The following is a 17428-nucleotide window of genomic DNA, read 5'->3' on the forward strand; positions in this document are numbered from 1 at the left end:
AATTTCGGCAGATCCCACGTACCGTGGGAGTCGATGTTATGCTAAGCACGCCGTGGGAAGGTGACCGTGGCGCGATTGTTTTTTACTCAGCGAAACGTTACAAAATGACGCCAAAGGTATGTATATCTTTTATACACACACATATACGTTGAAGAGCCGCATATGTTGTTTAGAGTTGTTTAGAGTTCGGTAGCGCTGCCAACGGCAACGTGGGTATTACCAACACCAGAAGCGGTAAGCTGATATGTCGTGCTTAAACTTGTCCCTTATGATGGAGAACACAGCCACGTTTCACAAAACCGTGTGCATGTGTGGAAGAAGTTCTTGACAGTTCTTGAACCAGGTCATCATCGCCGGGATCAGTGCGCACGAGCGGCTGGTCATGACTTGTTATCGGATCCGGTCGTGATCGGGGTGACGAGGGGTCCATGTGTAGTGAAGTATGAGGTATAGTACATCTGTTGGAATTCATGGATGCCTCGGTCATTTCGTAGACAAATTACCTGTTCATAGAGTTGGCGACACGTCGGAACCTGAATTCACCCTTCGCGTTAGTGAGGTGTAGGCCGTTGAGGCTGGTAGGCCTACAAAGGTCTACGTAGACCAACATGAGTGGATGGCGCTTGTCGTATTCGTAGAGTACCTGGGCGTATGTGGCCTACGTAGCCTAGTCCCGTGGCCTAGTCTACAAAGCGGCTGTCAATCAGTCTGGCATCACCCTCGGTCCGCATGAGGCCATCGCCAGCCTCGTAGGAAATGAAGAGGACACTGCGGCGTTCAGGCGGACTAATGCACTTTACGGCGCGGTGCTGTGAATATCATACGTAACTTTCGTATTCATCCGGGGTCGAGCAATGCTTCAATATAGCTTGCTGAATCATACGAATACAAATGTAATGTTTATGAACTGCGATAAAAGCGGAGCGAACACAGACCTAATCACGATTTTTCAACTAGAAGGCCAAAGAAACGATAATTACTGCTATTTCCTAGTTTTCATTTTAGAGACCTTTGGTGTCCTGCTGGGTCGTTTGAAGGCGATCGCAGTTCTGTAACGCGAAATTATTTTATGCTGAAAATTGGGGGGAAATGACACTTTGTCGTCGGAAGCCTTTAGCATGCACACGCGTACCATCATGAGCGCACCGAGTGATTGCTACTTTGTGTAGCAAAGCGATATTTCGTCTTGTAAGGTACATCAAAACGTGCCAAGTTCACAATCGCCGCGTACCTTCACCGCGTTAAGTCTTCATGTCTAATAACTTTGGGACTACGAGAATTTGAGAGAGAGAGCGAAATTAGGTATGACCATTGGGCTTGTTGGTACGGATTCATTATTATGAAAACGCCGTGACGAAAGAGACGAAAAGACCTTTCTTTTCAGGCTTTTCGTCGCGCCGTGTTCATGAGAACGTAAATAGCGACAAAAATATTTGGCCATATGGGAAGCTGACTCAAATTGCCTTCACTTAGTAGGCAAAGTGAACTTGACAAATTTGTGTGTCTCTGTAGCAACTCGCGCCATCTGCAAGCCCTTTATATGCAATTAGACCACAGAAAATGCAGAAAAAAAGACCTTTCGTGGCTGGTAATATGAAGCTTTACACTTCTTATAAGATGCGCATAAATTTGGCCACGCGGCCAGCTACCTTTATACTTTTTTAAAGATGAGTTAACCTAACTGACGACAACAAAAAGTCAATCTAAAGATTTTTAACGCAATCTCGGGTATTTTCAGGGGTTAGTCTAGGGATAAAACGTTGACTTGGGTTGGCATCACCTGGCTCCATCGACGAGTGTGGTCTCTCGGCCTTCTGAGTACCGTAGACGCATCTTTATTTTCGCGACGGCTCCCTGATCTCCCACCGCCTAGTGTGCAATGCTCCCTGAATCGTCAACCATTTTTCCTAAGCACACCCTCTTTACCGTTACGCTAACGGCGCATAAGAACGTGGAATAAATTGGTTGCATTCATTAATCCGCCCTCTTGCCCGCTTCTTGCGCTGCGTAAAATCTTTTAAAAGGCGCCTTCTGCAGACACGTGTAACGGGGGAAAAACATGGCTGATCCCTCCGTCATACGAATCAGTATAACACGAAAGTGAACCGTGTCTCTAAAAAAGTAGCTGATTTTTTATTCTGCATAGATATACTATATGAGAGCTTGTCCGATGTCTATTGGTGTTTGGCACCTATAGCACCGATTGACGTGGAGGCCACAGACGCTAATCTGATATGACGCCTGTGTCGCAAGAGTACACATCGTAGAAATATCATGTAGTGTTTATTGCTTTCTTGTAAAATTAGATAGCAAGCACCACAACCACAATTGACATTGCATCGATATTGTGCCTGCTTAGGCTGTTTTTGCAAACCAGTTTCTAGAGTTTATAGAAACTACGCCCTTGCTGGGATCCTAAGTTTCATTCTTTCCATTCGTCGTGTCAACGTTGCCGACTACACCTTTCCTAAAGGTCTCGCATTTGAGCTACCAATGTCTATTCTCGCCGTTCCTGGGTAGACATAAACTGTCAATCACCTGTGGCGCATACCCGTACACCGCGGCCCGTGGTAAACGGGTATGTGCCACACGTGTCTGGAGGAAAAGGGTTTGACGACGTACGCGACAGGATTTTCACGTTATTCATGTCACGACCCGACAGGCATATTCGTCAAATCCTCTTACCCTCCCATGCAAATTTTGGTCTACACAAAGTTAAGGAGGTGATCATGAGAGCCCGCAGACGTAGGTGGATAGATAGATAGATAGATAGATAGATAGATAGATAGATAGATAGATAGATAGATAGATAGATAGATAGATAGATAGATAGATAGATAGATAGATAGATAGATAGATAGATAGATAGATAGATAGATAGAAATGCTGTAAGTGCAAGTCAAGCGATACTGAACATGTTTAGGATCCCAGTTTTAAATATATGAAACACCCGGTATAGCCGCACATACACATGAATACGCGGAACATCATTGATACGCAAAAATAGGCTATTAGCATCCTTATAAGTGCATTGCCATTTCAAAGCCACATGGTATGTATCTTGCTTTTGTGTAATCGAAAACCAAACGGCGAGAGCAACAAGAATGATGTCGCCATTTTAACGACATTCAAAAATTTAACTCCGCATACATACCAGCGTATCCCCATAAGTTCGCTTAAATTCTTCGGACAAACCAAGGTATGCGTACTGCGGTGAGTTCTGTGGAAGGTGGAACATATAGAAAAGTTCAAGCATTACTGCGCTGGCCATGGGGACATCACAATAAAGCTGGACACTGCTAAAGAAATGTGGTAGATGTCATGCCTGACTTGTTACGTCTATTTGTGATTTTACCACGCTGCAATCTCGCTGCAGCATACATTGTACTTGACGAAACTTGTTTATACTTGAAGAATAAACATAAGCTCCGCCCACAGTAATCCCCGTCTCACTCGAACAAACTTTGCGTAGACGCTCCAGTCTACTACGTTCACTCGTTTCCGTGGCATGAAGTACTGCGGCGCGTTGGATATAGGCGAATATTTCCAACCACTATTCTCTATTATTGATTCATCAAATAGCCCGCCACGCTCAGAGGCGTTACAACAATTGGCTTACAACATTGAATAAAATACAACTTTGTTCACACAGTGCGATGGAGGAAGGAATACTAAGGAGAGGCCCTGACGTCACATTCGTGAAGCCTCTACATCGCAAACACCCGCATCGCCTCCTAGCGAAGGCGCAGCGAAACATTTCGCGATTTCCGTCGCGACGTTTGCAAGCGCATGCGCGCATCGCGAAACTTTGCAGCCGTTCTTTTGTTTGTTTTTCGCCGTGCAAGCGGCGTAGTCGATTCACGCGTGCTGCTCCTTCTGAGTGTTCGTTAGGAAAGCTACGCAATGCCCAGCTTTTGCGTATACCCTGTGCAAATCGCGTGCACTGCGGGCAGTACCGGGTGTCACTTTTCATGTGTGCGTATACCTTCGCTTCAGTACTGATCACTAAGGCATGGTATTTGCATGCGGAGCTCTCGGATGTGCGCTCTGTTGCTTCTTACTCGTTGTGTCAACTCGGAACAAACGTAAAATTTTGTTTTTGGCGTCTGACACGCCGTACATACCATGCGCTGAAGGCATCAGTAGGGTTGAGAGCTCGGCTAGTTGGTGAGATATCTGAAGCTGAAGGCATCGTACGTTTTAGAGGCTGTGTCGTTCAAACGAAAGGGCAATAAACTTTTGTTGTTATCGGACTACTTGATGTATGTATTGTGCGGTGTGCGCTCTCTGCGTGCTTGTGTTGTGTGCGCACTGTAATTACAAACTTTACGTGCACGATCGGGTATACAATACAGCGGTGTCTTCTTTTCGACGTGAAGTTACGTCAACTATAGGTTGGCGTTACGCCGAATAGCTACTTCGCTCACTCCATATACACGCGCAAATAACCGCTAATCGGGCAATAGATCTGGAAGTCGGGCTACGAGAAAGGAAGAGAAAGGCCTAACGCCCAGCAGAACGCGTAAGTCACTGCGAGGTGAGTTCGAATACGATGAGGCAGAGGCTGAATGTTTTGATTACGGCACGTACCGGTACTTTCTGTACTGTTGCACAAAAACGCTCCGCGAAGAATTTCAGCACGCAGCGCTCGGGCCTGCCACGCACGAACAGCCTGGTAAACGTCTGCTTGCAACATTTTACTGCGTGCGAACCGCACAATACGCGCTAAGTTAACACCGGGACTACAAATCCGAGCAGAAGCGAACCACCGCGGAGAGCACGCCGCGGGGCGTCTGCTGTTTTGTTTGCCCCATACCGGTTTGTTTGCCCCATAAATCTGACGTCACTTCCGCCACACTTTTCGCAATGCATTGGTATACGATAGGGCCTCTCCATGTTTTTCCTTCCTCCATGCACAGTGCACCTACTTTTCAGTCATTTTGTCCCCACCAAACTACGGCCTCCCGGATAACGTAGCGATACGTTACAACCACGGAATCAAGCCAATAGAATATTCAGACTTTTGACGGTGCATAGCTTTTCTGCTACTTTCATGATACATTGTATTGTCGGAAGTAATATCAAATATGCCTCATTTTAACAATGTATGTAGTTACAAAGCTATCTTGTAATGTACTCGCTTGAAATAATTGTCATCATGTTTCACTGGGGCACTCCACCTGCGAAGGTCCTCTGTTCAGTAGGCTGAAATCTACCGCTTGACATATTATTGCATCGTTGTTTTATTCATTATATCCAGAACATAGAAATAGTCATACCCAATTGTCGAGAGAACCGATACCACAGTGAAAGAACTGAAACAGAGAGAAAGTTAAGCCACCATCCACAAAGTGCCTAAATTTTTCTTACCCACGTAGTAATATTTCCCTCTCACGAAACCCGTCGAGATAGAAAGTACTGGCCACAATAGCGTACACTTGTTCTCATGAACACTTTGCTGTAGTGCGTACAATACTAACCTACCTAAAGATGGTCATTACAAATCGTTTTGCTTAGATACACATCGACTGTCAGTCAGCTTTCGAGAAACTGATTTCCAACATAGTGAGTATTCAAATACATGTACATTGAGAGGTAGATGCATTGCTATCAGATGAATAAACTCTTTTTCAGACAGCGAAGTGCATTTGCATATATATTACCTTTTTCAAGCAGTGATTATCTTAACCTTTGAGTGCAACAATTCAGTGGAACGTTTAAGGAGCGATGCGAGTGATCAAAGACAAACTATGACTTCTGATCTTAGCATAGGTCAGTGTTTGTGCCGGTGAACGAGAGATCTGTATCTCCGTCCATCTGTCAAGTCAAACTAATCACCACGAACTCGCAAATGTTGAAACAAAATAAATGTTCTTGGCAGTGGGATGTTTTCATTCTAGCGCCGCACGCTCTGAAGCCAGGTGTTTCACCACTGGCATGTCTTCCCCACCATACTGAAATGCGAACACAGCTGAATTTATGAGTCCGTTGTACACTGTTCATAAACCGAACGTAAACTGAGAATAGTATGAAGGTTGTTTCAGTTAAACAGCACCAAGTAATTAAAAAAAAACATAGCCGCTATGCCTCTAGAATCGGCACCGTGTTGTTCTGCGCCATATAATGCACGTCAGGTTATTTTTTCCAATGCAACAATCTCGGAAATTAACAAAGACTCCTGAACATTTTAACACGAAAGGGTTTTATGCCGGGGTCCACCAAGATTTTCATGACGTATTTCCGTCACGGAAATACGTCCGCAAAACGAACGCCATCAAATGGCAAAGAAAAAAAAACTATAAGGAAAGGTTCTGCCGACTAGTCGAACCCATGACCTCTCGCTCCACGACGATGGCTTGCGGGCGTTTAGCCCAATGAGCTGCCGCCAAACACATCACGGATGCTACATGAATGGGCCTTTTATCTTTCACATTTTCCACTCACAGTGCTCTTGCATGGATGGATGGATGGATGCTATGAGCGTCCCCTTTATAAAGGGGCGGTAACATGTGTGCCATCAGGCTCGAAAAACAAAACAAAATAACGCGCCGTTGCTTCGACCGTCCTATTCGGCGCGTTTCCAATAAAAGTGTAATATTGTCACGTGGTCGTGACGTCGGAGAAGGCAGCAGTCAGCACGTCCGAGATGAAACTCTTTATTTGGCCGAACATGTGGCCGAGAAACTGAAAGCAATACACTGATAGCGGCGAACAGAGCTTCGACCGTCGATCAACTGACAAGCAGTCAAGCGCGTCGGCATTTATACAGGCGCCATCGAACTTTCCAGCAATATCGCTGGTGGCGGCGTTATCTCTAGACAAAGCTGGAACATTCGCGTGCGGGGTGCAATCTTAACAAACCGATCTACTACAATCGAGAAGCTTCTGGAACACTGCTTCGCGGACAGCCTCGAGCGTTGATAACCGTCCTTGCTGGTCAAACCCAAAAAACATCAAAATAAAACAAGAAGTGGGCATGGCATTGCCCCCCTCTGAAAAAGCATCGTCCCGATTCTTGTGAAAGAACAAAGAAGAGAAAAAAAAAAACAAGTGCATACATATATAAATTACAATAACAAAGGTAAAAGTAGAGTCCCCAGGTTCGCTAACCTGCAAAAAATGGCTTAAGGCGCACGACATGGACGACTTCAGGTCGTGCGCGGCGTCGCTGGGGGTTCATAACGCCGTCCGGGATGACCTCGTAGTCAAGAGCGCCGAGACGTCGAAGAACCTTGTAGGGTCCGAAGTATCGCCGAAGGAGTTTTTCGCTAAGCCCACGTCGGCGTATCGGCGTCGAGACCCAGACACGGTCGCCGGGCTGGTATTCCACGAAGCGTCGTCGAAGGTTGTAGCGACGACTGTCGGTGTGCTGCTGGGTCTTGATGCGCAGGCGGGAGAGCTGTCGAGCTTCCTCGGCACGTTGTAAGTAAGCGGCGGCGTCGAAGTTTTATTCGTCGGTGACGTTCGGTAGCATGGCGATCGAGCGTCGTCGCCGGGCTCCTTCCGTAAACCAACTTGTACGGCGTCATCTGCGTCGTTTCTTGGACGGCCGTGTTGTAAGCGAAGGTCACGTACGGAAGGACGGCGTCCCACGTCTTTTGCTCAACGTCGACGTACATGGCCAGCATGTCGGCGATGGTCTTATTTAGACGCTCGGTGAGGCCATTGGTCTGCGGGTGGTAGGCGGTGGTGCGGCGGTGGCTCGTCTCGCTGTATTTTAAGATCGCCTGAGTTAGGTCCGCAGTAAAGGCGGTACCTCTGTCTGTGATGAGGACCTCTGGGGCGCCATGACGCAAGACGATGTTCTCCACGAAGAACTTGGCTACTTCGGCGGCACTGCCTTTGGGCAAGGCCTTTGTCTCGGCGTAGCGGGTGAGGTAGTCAGTTGCTACGACGATCCACTTGTTGCCGGAAGTCGACGTCGGGAACGGCCCCAGTAGGTCCATCCCGATTTGCTGGAACGGCCGGTGAGGTGGTTCGATTGGCTGCACAAGTCCCGCGGGCCTAGTCGGCGGTGTCTTCCGTCGCTGGCAATCTCGGCAAGTCTTAACGTAGTGGGCGACGTTGGCAGCAAGGCGTGGCCAGTAGTATTTTTCCTGTATTCTGGAGAGCGTGCGGGAAACACCGAGGTGCCCAGCCGTCGGGTCGTCGTGTAGGTCCTGCAGGACCTCTGGTCGCAATGATGAGGGCACGACAAGAAGGTAGTCGGTTCGAAGTGGCGAAAAGTTCTTCTTCATGAGAACGCCGTTCCGTAAGAAAAACGACGGCAGTGCTTGCTTGAATACCTTCGGAACAACGGCGGTCTTGCACACGAGGTACTCCATAAGGCCCCCCAGTTCCGCGTCGGCTCGTTGCCTTTCGGCGAAGTCGTCGGCACTTATAGTTCCGAGGAAGCAGTCGTCGTCGTCCTCTTGCGGCGGCGCGTCGACGGGGGCTCGGGACAGGCAGTCGGCGTCAGAGTGTTTTCGTCCGGACTTGTACACGACGGTTAGTCGAATTCTTGAAGCCTCAGACTCCATCGTGCGAGACGACCTGAAGGGTCCTTCAAGTTAGCTAGCCAACATAAGGCGTGATGGTCACTGACAACTTTGAAGGGCCTGCCATAGAGGTAGGGGCGAAACTCTGACGTAGCCCAGATGATGGCAAGGCACTCCTTTTCTGTTGTAGAATAGTTGGCTTCTGCCTTGGATAGTGACCGGCTAGCATAACTGATAACCCTTTCAAGCCCGTCAGTCTTTTGCTCAAGGACGGCACCGAGTCCTACGCTGCTTCCGTCGGTGTGTATTTCCGTATCGGCGCAATCGTCGAAATGTGCAAGTATGGGTGGCGTCTGCAGGTGTCGTTTAAGTTCTTGAAATGCTTGCACTTGCGCCGCTTCCCACCTGAATTCCACGTTAGCCTTCGTGAGAAGCGTCAGTAGTTCGGCGACCCGTGAAAAGTTTTTGACGAAGCGTCTGTAATAGGCGCATAAGCCGAGAAATCGGCGCACGGCCTTCTTGTCGGTGGGTGGCGCGAAGTCGGCGATGGCAGCTGTTTTCCGCGGGTCTGGGCGCACTCCAGACTTGCTGATCACGTGACCCAGAAACAGGAGCTCGTCGTATGCGAATCGGCACTTTTCTGCCTTCAGGGTCAGTCCAGAGCTCTTGATTGCTTGAAGTACTGCCTCAAGCCGCCGGAGATGCTCGTCGAAGGTCGAGGAAAACACAACGACGTCGTCCAAATACACAAGGCACGTCTGCCACTTCAATCCGGCCAGTACGGTGTCCATGACGCGCTGGAACGTCGCAGGTGCCGAGCAAAGACCGAAAGGCACCACCTTGAACTCAAAGAGGCCGTCGGGTGTTATAAAAGCGGTCTTTTCTCGGTCTCTTTCGTCTACTTCGATCTGCCAATAGCCGGTCTTGAGGTCCATTGATGAAAAGTACGTCGCGTTGTGAAGTCGATCCAGGGTGTCGTCTATCCGTGGGACGGGGTACACGTCCTTCTTCGTGATTTTATTCAGGCGCCGATAATCAACGCAGAAGCGCAGTGTCCCGTCCTTCTTCACTAACACCACGGGTGACGCCCACGGACTCTTTGAAGGCTGGATGATGTCGTCGCGTAGCATTTCGTCGACTTGTTTCTTTATGGCCTCACGTTCTCGCGTCGAAACTCCGTAGGGGCTCTGTCGGAGTGGTCGAGAATTTTCTTCTGTTATAATCTGGTGCTTAGCAAGGGGCGTTTGTCGGACTCGCGATGACGACGAGAAGCGGTCCTTGTATTGCAGGAGCAGGGTTTTGAGCTAGTCTTGCTTGACCTTCGGAAGGCTCGGGTTGACGTTAAAATCCGTTTCCGCACCTCTATTCGTCGAAGCAGGTTCGGCAGCATTGAAGAGGCTGGCGGCTCCACATTCGTCGATGTAGGCAACCGTCGTACCCATGTTGAGGTGCCTATATTCGTGGCTGAAGTTTCTCAGCAGTACCTTTGCTTTACCGTCATGCAGCTCGGCGATACCTCTTGCGACGCAAATTTGACGGTTCAGGAGTAGTTGCTGATCGCCGTCGATTACGCCTTCAAGGTTCGCAGGTTTTTCGGTGCCGACGGAAATAATGACACTGGAGCGCGGCGGAACGGTCACCTGCTCTTCTATCCCATTCAGTGCATGGTTCCCTGGCGTCGCGTGGGGCGGGAGCGCTTTGTCTGAGGTTAGTGTTATCGACTCAGACATCAGGTCGATAACGGCGCCGTGGTCACTTAGGAAGTCCATTCCGAGTATCACATCCCTGGAGCAGCTTTGTAGGATTACAAAGCTCGCCGGATAAGTCCGGCTATTGATGGTGACTCTCGCCGTGCAGACACCAATCGGCGTTATCAGGTGGCCTCCAGCTGTCCGGATTTCGGGTCCACTCTAAGCGGTCTTTACTTTCTTCAGCTTGGTGGCGAATGGCCCACTGACGACGGAATAGTCGGCTCCGGTGTCGACGAGAGCTGTGACGCTGTGGCCGTCGATAAGAACATCGAGGTCGCTAGTTCGTCGTCTTGTGTTGCCGTTAGGTCGTGGCGTCGGGTCACGGCTTCGTCGATTTGTCCCGCTGTTTCGACGTTGCGTCGTCAGGTTTTCTTCGGGCCGCGAAGTTTCGTCGCGAGGGCTCCGTCCGGTTTGCATCGTGTTCTGAAGGTCTCGTCGCGCTGTCGTCGGCGGCGGCCGCGGAGGATCTTCGGTATTTCGTCGTACAGCAACCGCACCTCCATCGGTTGCTGCCCTTAGTTTTCCGGATACGGGCTAGGCGACCGGCCCCGGTTTGGGCCAGTGTACTGCCGGCGGTGCGGTGACATGTAGCGGCCGGGCGACAGCGAGCGGGAAGGTCGTCGTTCTTGCCACTGTGTTCCGGTGAGGTAGTTGTCGATGTCGCGAGGCCGTTCGCCTGGTTGCGGGCGCGGCACGTTGACGGCGAAGCCGCGTAGCCCCATCTGACGGTACTGGCAGCGGCGGTATGTATGGCCGGCCTCCCCGCAGTGGAAGCAGAGCGGGCGGTTGTCAGGGGCGCGCCAAACGTCGGTCTTCCTTGGGGCGTAGCGCGGGGCATAGCGCTCGGCGACAGGAGGACGGTAGGTCGTTGGTGGTGATGGCGGCGGCGGCGTCTGGCGGCAGACCTGCTGCGGCGGCGTGGCGTCTTGACGTGGACGAGGAGCGGGGGCGTTGCGTCGGGCTGCTGCTGCATAGTTCATTGCTTGCAGCTGCGGCTGCGCTGCATCGGGGGTGCCCAGCGACTGCTGGATTTCCTCGCGGACCATGTCGGCGATCGAATCCACTTGAGGCTGCGCTGAAGGCAACAGCTTGCGCAGCTCCTCCCGCACTATCGCTCTGATGGTTTCCCGTAGGTCGTCGGTGCCTATCGAGTGCGCTTCGCTGTAGCCTGTCGACAGGGTTGAGCGGCTGTATTGCTTCGTCCTAATCTCGAGGGATTTTTCAATTTTTGTAGCCTCCTTTAGGAATTCGGTGACAGTTTTCGGTGGGTTCCGCACCAATCCTGCAAAGAGGTCTTGTTTCACTCCCCGCATAAGGAAGCGGACCTTTTTTTCCTCAGGCATGGCAGCATCGGCCAGGCGGAAAAGCCGCGTCATCTCTTCCGTGTAGATAGTGGCCGTTTCATTCGGTAGCTATGCTCCTGTCTCCAGCAAAGCAGAGGCCTTTTCCTTGCTGACGATACTCGCGAAGGTATTGAGGAACGTCGTCCGAAAGAGGTACCAGGATTGAAGGCTCGATTCATGGTTTTCGAACCACGTCTTCGCGGCGTCTTCTAAGTAGAAGTAGACGTGGCGCAGCTTCTCTTCAGTGTCCCAATGGTTGAAGGTGGCGACTCGCTCGTACGTCTCCAGCCAGCTCTCCGGGTCTTCAAACGACGATCCACGGAAAGTCGGTGGCTCCCTTGGCTGTTGCATCACTACCGTTGTAGGTGGCAGGGGGTCTGTCATCGTCTCGGCGGTCGATGCGACGGTCTTCGGCTGCCTGGCGTTTTCGGGAAGGAGCCCGTACTTTGGTTGTAGTCCCTTCTGTCGGCGGCTGGTTCGAGGATCCGGGTTGTCCTTAGAGTCGTCTTCTTCGCGGCTTGGGCTTGGGTCAGCGCTCCGCGGTGGCGTCCGGATCATGAAGCAGCACCTCCACCAGATGTCGCGTGGTCGTGACGTCGAAGAAGGCAGCAGTCAGCACGTCCGAGATGAAACTCTTTATTTGGCCGAACTTGTGGCCGAGAAACTGAAAGCAATACACTGATAGCGGCGAACAGAGCTTCGACCGTCGATCAACTGACAAGCAGTCAAGCGCGTCGGCTTTTATACAGGCGCCATCGAAATTTCCAGCAATATCGCTGGTGGCGGCGTTATCTCTAGACAAAGCTGGAACATTCGCGTGCGGGGTGCAATCTTAACAAAACGATCTACAACAATCGAGAAGCTTCTCGAACACTGCTTCGCGGACAGCCTCGAGCGTTGATAACCGTCCTTGAAGTTACTGGTCAAACCCAAAAAACATCAAAATAAAACAAGAAGTGGGCGTGGCAATATCGTTTAACACACCGCGACGTGGTGGCTTTAGCCCTAGCCTCGCTCATATAATTCATTATATTTAGCTATTCGATGCTCGTCTGACTGCCGCACCGCGTTCCCCTCTTGCTCTGAGAGAATTAACTGCAAGGCTATAGGGAAGAGCCAACGCGCGTAGCATTTCTCTTCGAGTTCACGACGCTTTGGAGGAGTGCATTTCACATATCAGTGTTCATTATGGGCTTGTTGATGCCATATTTACGCGGGATTCACCATATGCGGTGTCCACGTTTATGTTAAGAAATTCAGCTACCGCAAGGGTTAAATCATGATCATGAACGTTAGTCGTCGGTACGGAGATGTGCCACTAGGCGTCAACGTGAATGCGTCCTCATCAAGCGATGCTATATCTGCCAAACAACAATAAACATTACACAAGCTCTGTTATTCGAATGCACTAAAGCAATCAAGTGCTTCTGTGACGACACGTTTCACTTTCGTGTTATACCGATTCCTGTGACAGAGGAATTAACCATCTTTTTTTTTCAATAGTAGCTCTAGCGGAAAATCTTCAATACAAAATTTGTAGCGCTTGCTCAGATTCAGACAAGTGGAAGCAATGCACTCGCGCAAGCACATCAAACTGTCTCCCGATAACCAAAAAAATATGCGACGATCGGTGCCACTGTACCACCTTACACTGCGCTCGGCCACGCACTCGCGAAGTGTAGCTCAAACTGAGCGCGATAGTACTCTTTATAAACGCTTCATCCCTCCCCTCGGTGCTCATTATTATCTTATTATATTGCATTCACGGCATTTCCTAAAACATGCCGTGTATCTAAACGATATTATCTTTTCTTTCCTGTATTCTTAAATTGTTCGAAAAGTACCGGCTAAGACAGCCACTGATTCACCCGCAAAAATTTCAACAGTGACTACGTTGCATGAACGTATCGGCTCAAAATAAATCATACCCTGTCAATCACTTGCTCTTCAGTCATATTCTGGTGTGCGGTGGGTCAGTTGCATGATGGGCAGGCAGTTGTTTGAAAAAGAAAAAAAAAACGAAAATAAGTATTAGCAGGCGCCGTATGCCAGGAGAAGAATCAAGCCAAATTAAAGGGTACACTAGACGAAATAAAATTCAAATATAGAATCTCCGCGTGCTGAAATATGCCCCATTACGTCAACCTATTTAACCTTGCAGTTCAAGAGCAAACTACACCTGACAGTGCAGAGGGATGCCGCAATATTTCTGCACGATGAAATTTTGCCCTTCGAGAGAATGCTTCCGAATCTCCCAAAATATTACAAAAATACTCATTGCACCTTAGCGCCGCTTGTCCTAGAAAGAAAGCTTTCACTTTACTGTGTATGCTGCCCGTTTAACAACTAATTGAGAAATTGCTAGATTTATGTGGGGACGGATTACGAGGGAGATTCTATGTGCGTTTCTGCTGTAGAAACCTGTCCGCTCGTTCATCCGCGTGATCGACTGTAGACGGTGACGGTATTTTCACAGTGAATCTGTTTAAGCTTGCTCTGACTCCGCGTCGCACCCACCAAACTCGCGTGTGCATGCTCCACAGGAATTGGGGAAGCCTCACTGCCGTGTAAAGCAGGTGGGAGAGAACGCGAAGACAATGAAGAGAGAGAGCGGAGCGAATCAGAACGATGGAAAGTGGGGGGAGGGGCTTGGAGCCTGGATGGGACATGCTTTATTGTGACGTATGAAAAGAGTAAAGCCTCAGCCCGCACCACAATAATATAGCAGGCAATGCCAATTAGCAAAGAAAATGAACAGGGCAGAGCCAAGTGAAATTCTGACGGGGAAGAAGATGGGGACCCCAACCCCAGGAAGCCGAACAAAAAAAAACAGCCCATACTGTTGCTTGTTTGCTGTGGTATTCTTGCTGCTAACATGTTTCACAGAGTTTCTTCTTCCGCTGCCGAATCCTTGCAAGTGGTAGCTTAGAACTGGAGGATGCTGCTTGTAATTCTGAAGTGCTTGAACTCTTCAGTCTTGTTTTCTTGGAGTCTCTTGCTTGTGTTGTTGTTTTCTGTTGGAGTAGGCTGTTGATTGTTGGTTGGGTCAGCGTAAAGTCTTTTAAAACGAGGAATGCTGTGGCAAAGAGCCGGGAAGGACGAGAGAGGCGAATGTTAAGCGAAAACTCTGCTCGGCGAAGTGAAGAGGAGGACGGAAAGGAGAGGAGAAGTGGAGTGAAGTGGAGGAAGAAAATAAAAAAAATCGGGGCAGCAAACGCATTCGTGGCGCGAAGACTGGAGAAAGAGCGGGGCTGGCCACGTTCCCTTCCTCGTTTCCCTCCTTCTAATGCATAGCTGCTAGCACACTAGTGCATAGTTGCCCAATTCTTTATGGACTATGTCTTTCGACGCATTCTCCACATTCGCTTGGTCCCGCATTCGATGTCTGTATTCTTCTTTTGAATGAGGAATAGTTTAAGGGATGGCTCTGTCGTCGTCTGATGTCTCACGGTTTTGTAACGCAGATCCACGTTTGATACACATAAGCCGAGCAGCCTGTACGTTTGGAACAACAGCGCGCACTTTCCCGTTTACGCCAGTGTCGCCGTAGGGCTAATTCGTCTGTCCGTGCCAGCGAAGCAACAGCGAAACGCCAGCGTCTGGAGTTAGACACTTATCTACGGAACAGAGAAGCGGAGGCGAAACGCTAGCGCCGAGAGTTGGACTGACCGTGCTCGGAGCTTCAAACAGTATAAAAAAAGCTAGCCCTGCTCGGAACACGCAGCACAGTCACAGCGAAACTCTCCTGGGGCAACTACTACAAGTACACTTGCTTGGTACCTACTACGCCTAAATAACCATAATTTTTCACAAATAGAGAAGTACCCACCATGCATTTTACGCCATTCTGCAGAGAAGTGAGGTAACCGCTACACATCTGTAAGGCATTATGTGCACTTTGTACTGTGACTGATGGCGATGACGAAATGTGAGTCAGGCCTTTGTAATTGGTTGGAAGCATTCAACCACCCGCTCTTGCGCGATTCGCCATGTGTGACGCCTGGTTGTTATTTTGCTCTTATACCACGCTATATAGCGTATGTTAAAGCGATTCGATCCCCGATATGACGCCTTTTTCCGAAGTATTTCAATCTTTTTCAAGATTTTTCTTTCACATTTCCCGCGATGGCGGTTATGTACAACGGCGGTGCCTGAGGACAACTACGCCACTAAAATCAGCTGTTGTTGTGATCTCATGACAACGTTTGCTGTAAAACAGTTGGAAGGACATTTTAGAACCGAAAATAGATATTCACAAAACAAGTCAGAGAAACGAAGAAAAGAACGGAAAAGAACAGAACAAAGCGGATAAACACAATCCAGGCACAGGCCAGTCAACGCTCCGCACTTCTTCAAGCTCTCACTTTGGGTGCAACTGGTTTTTAACGTTAAAGAGGTCGTTTCGCCGAAACTCCGATATCGGCGTCGGTGTCGATGAGGTCGATTGCGACCGAAAAGAAACGCCAGGCCTGCGCGGAAAGCGCAGCACAGACACAGCGAATGCTGGAAGAGCGGCATTTGTAGAGCTCGTTATAAGCTCTCTTGTGGCTAGGCTACTAATACAAGTACACTAGCAACATACCCACTGCGCCACAAATCATCATTTTTGTGAAGTTGGGAAGCACCGACCACGGCATTATTTGTCATTCTGTGGAGAAGCGAGGTACCATCTGTAAGGCATTATGTTCACTTGTTGATGCGAAGGTTGATGACGATGATAAATTAAGGCTGAGCCTTTTCTAATGAGTTGGAAGCTTTAAACGACCCAATAGTTCCGTAATTCGCATTGTGCGACACCCGGTCGTTATTTCTCCTGCCCCCCACGCTTTATGATATACGTTAACGTGAGAAAGAAAGAGAGAGGGGGAAATAAATTTCTGAGACCCTGAGGATATGAATCATGGGAGCGTTAAGGGCTTCCTTGGCAACCAATAGAAGTGCACTTGCGAGGAACACACTACGCTATAAATCATCATAATTTTTGTGAAATAGCGAAGCAGCCACTATGCAATTTTTTGTCATTCTGCGGAGGATCGTGGTACCCGCTAAACACCTGAAAGGCGTTACGTGCACTTTGTTGACGCCGTGGCTGATGGCGATAAAGAGTTATGGCAGAGCCCTTTGAAATAGGTGGGCAGCATTCAACAACCAACTCGTTGCGCAATTCTATTGTGGGACACCCTGGTTGGTAATTTAGTCTTCTACCACACTACAATAAATATGTTATATGTTCTACCACACTACAATAAATATAGGTCATGGTTCTGAGGTAGAATACTGGACTACGTCACTTTGACACTGTGTTCCTGCATTCGGACGTCGATACATCTACGTAGGACAGACCACAAGACGGGTATCTTGAACACTACTCCTTTTGAACAAACAGCGTAGTTCTTGTTATGGTTAATACTACATAGGCTATTCTAAAATGACGCTTGTGTTTGCGTTATATTTGCGGTCTGAGGCTTGGACAGTAATGTATTTAAGACTATATTGGACTGTTTCTAAGATTCATGCTGAAAATATCGTACACAGGCTTAGTAGGAGGACTGAGCGTATTATTAAGGCCAAAACATATCTGATACTTTGCCCTTAGCGTAAGATGACAGAAGGCGACAGCTTATTCTACGATTTATCTATTGCTGCCAGGACATCTGGCTAGTAGGAATTGCGAGTACGGATGTATGCGTGTGGTCTCATCTGCATGGGCGTTGCCAAGTCGCTTAGTCACCACACTTACCGGTGGTTGTCCATACAAAAATTAAAGGCATATGGCGCACTTTCAAATCGTGAACGCCGCGGTTTTACCCTTGCCAATTTTAATGTAAACAAACAAATCTATGTTTTGCTGCTCAAG

This window comes from Rhipicephalus sanguineus, chromosome 8 (assembly GCF_013339695.2).
Source record: "Rhipicephalus sanguineus isolate Rsan-2018 chromosome 8, BIME_Rsan_1.4, whole genome shotgun sequence".
Lineage (NCBI taxonomy): Eukaryota > Metazoa > Arthropoda > Arachnida > Ixodida > Ixodidae > Rhipicephalus > Rhipicephalus sanguineus.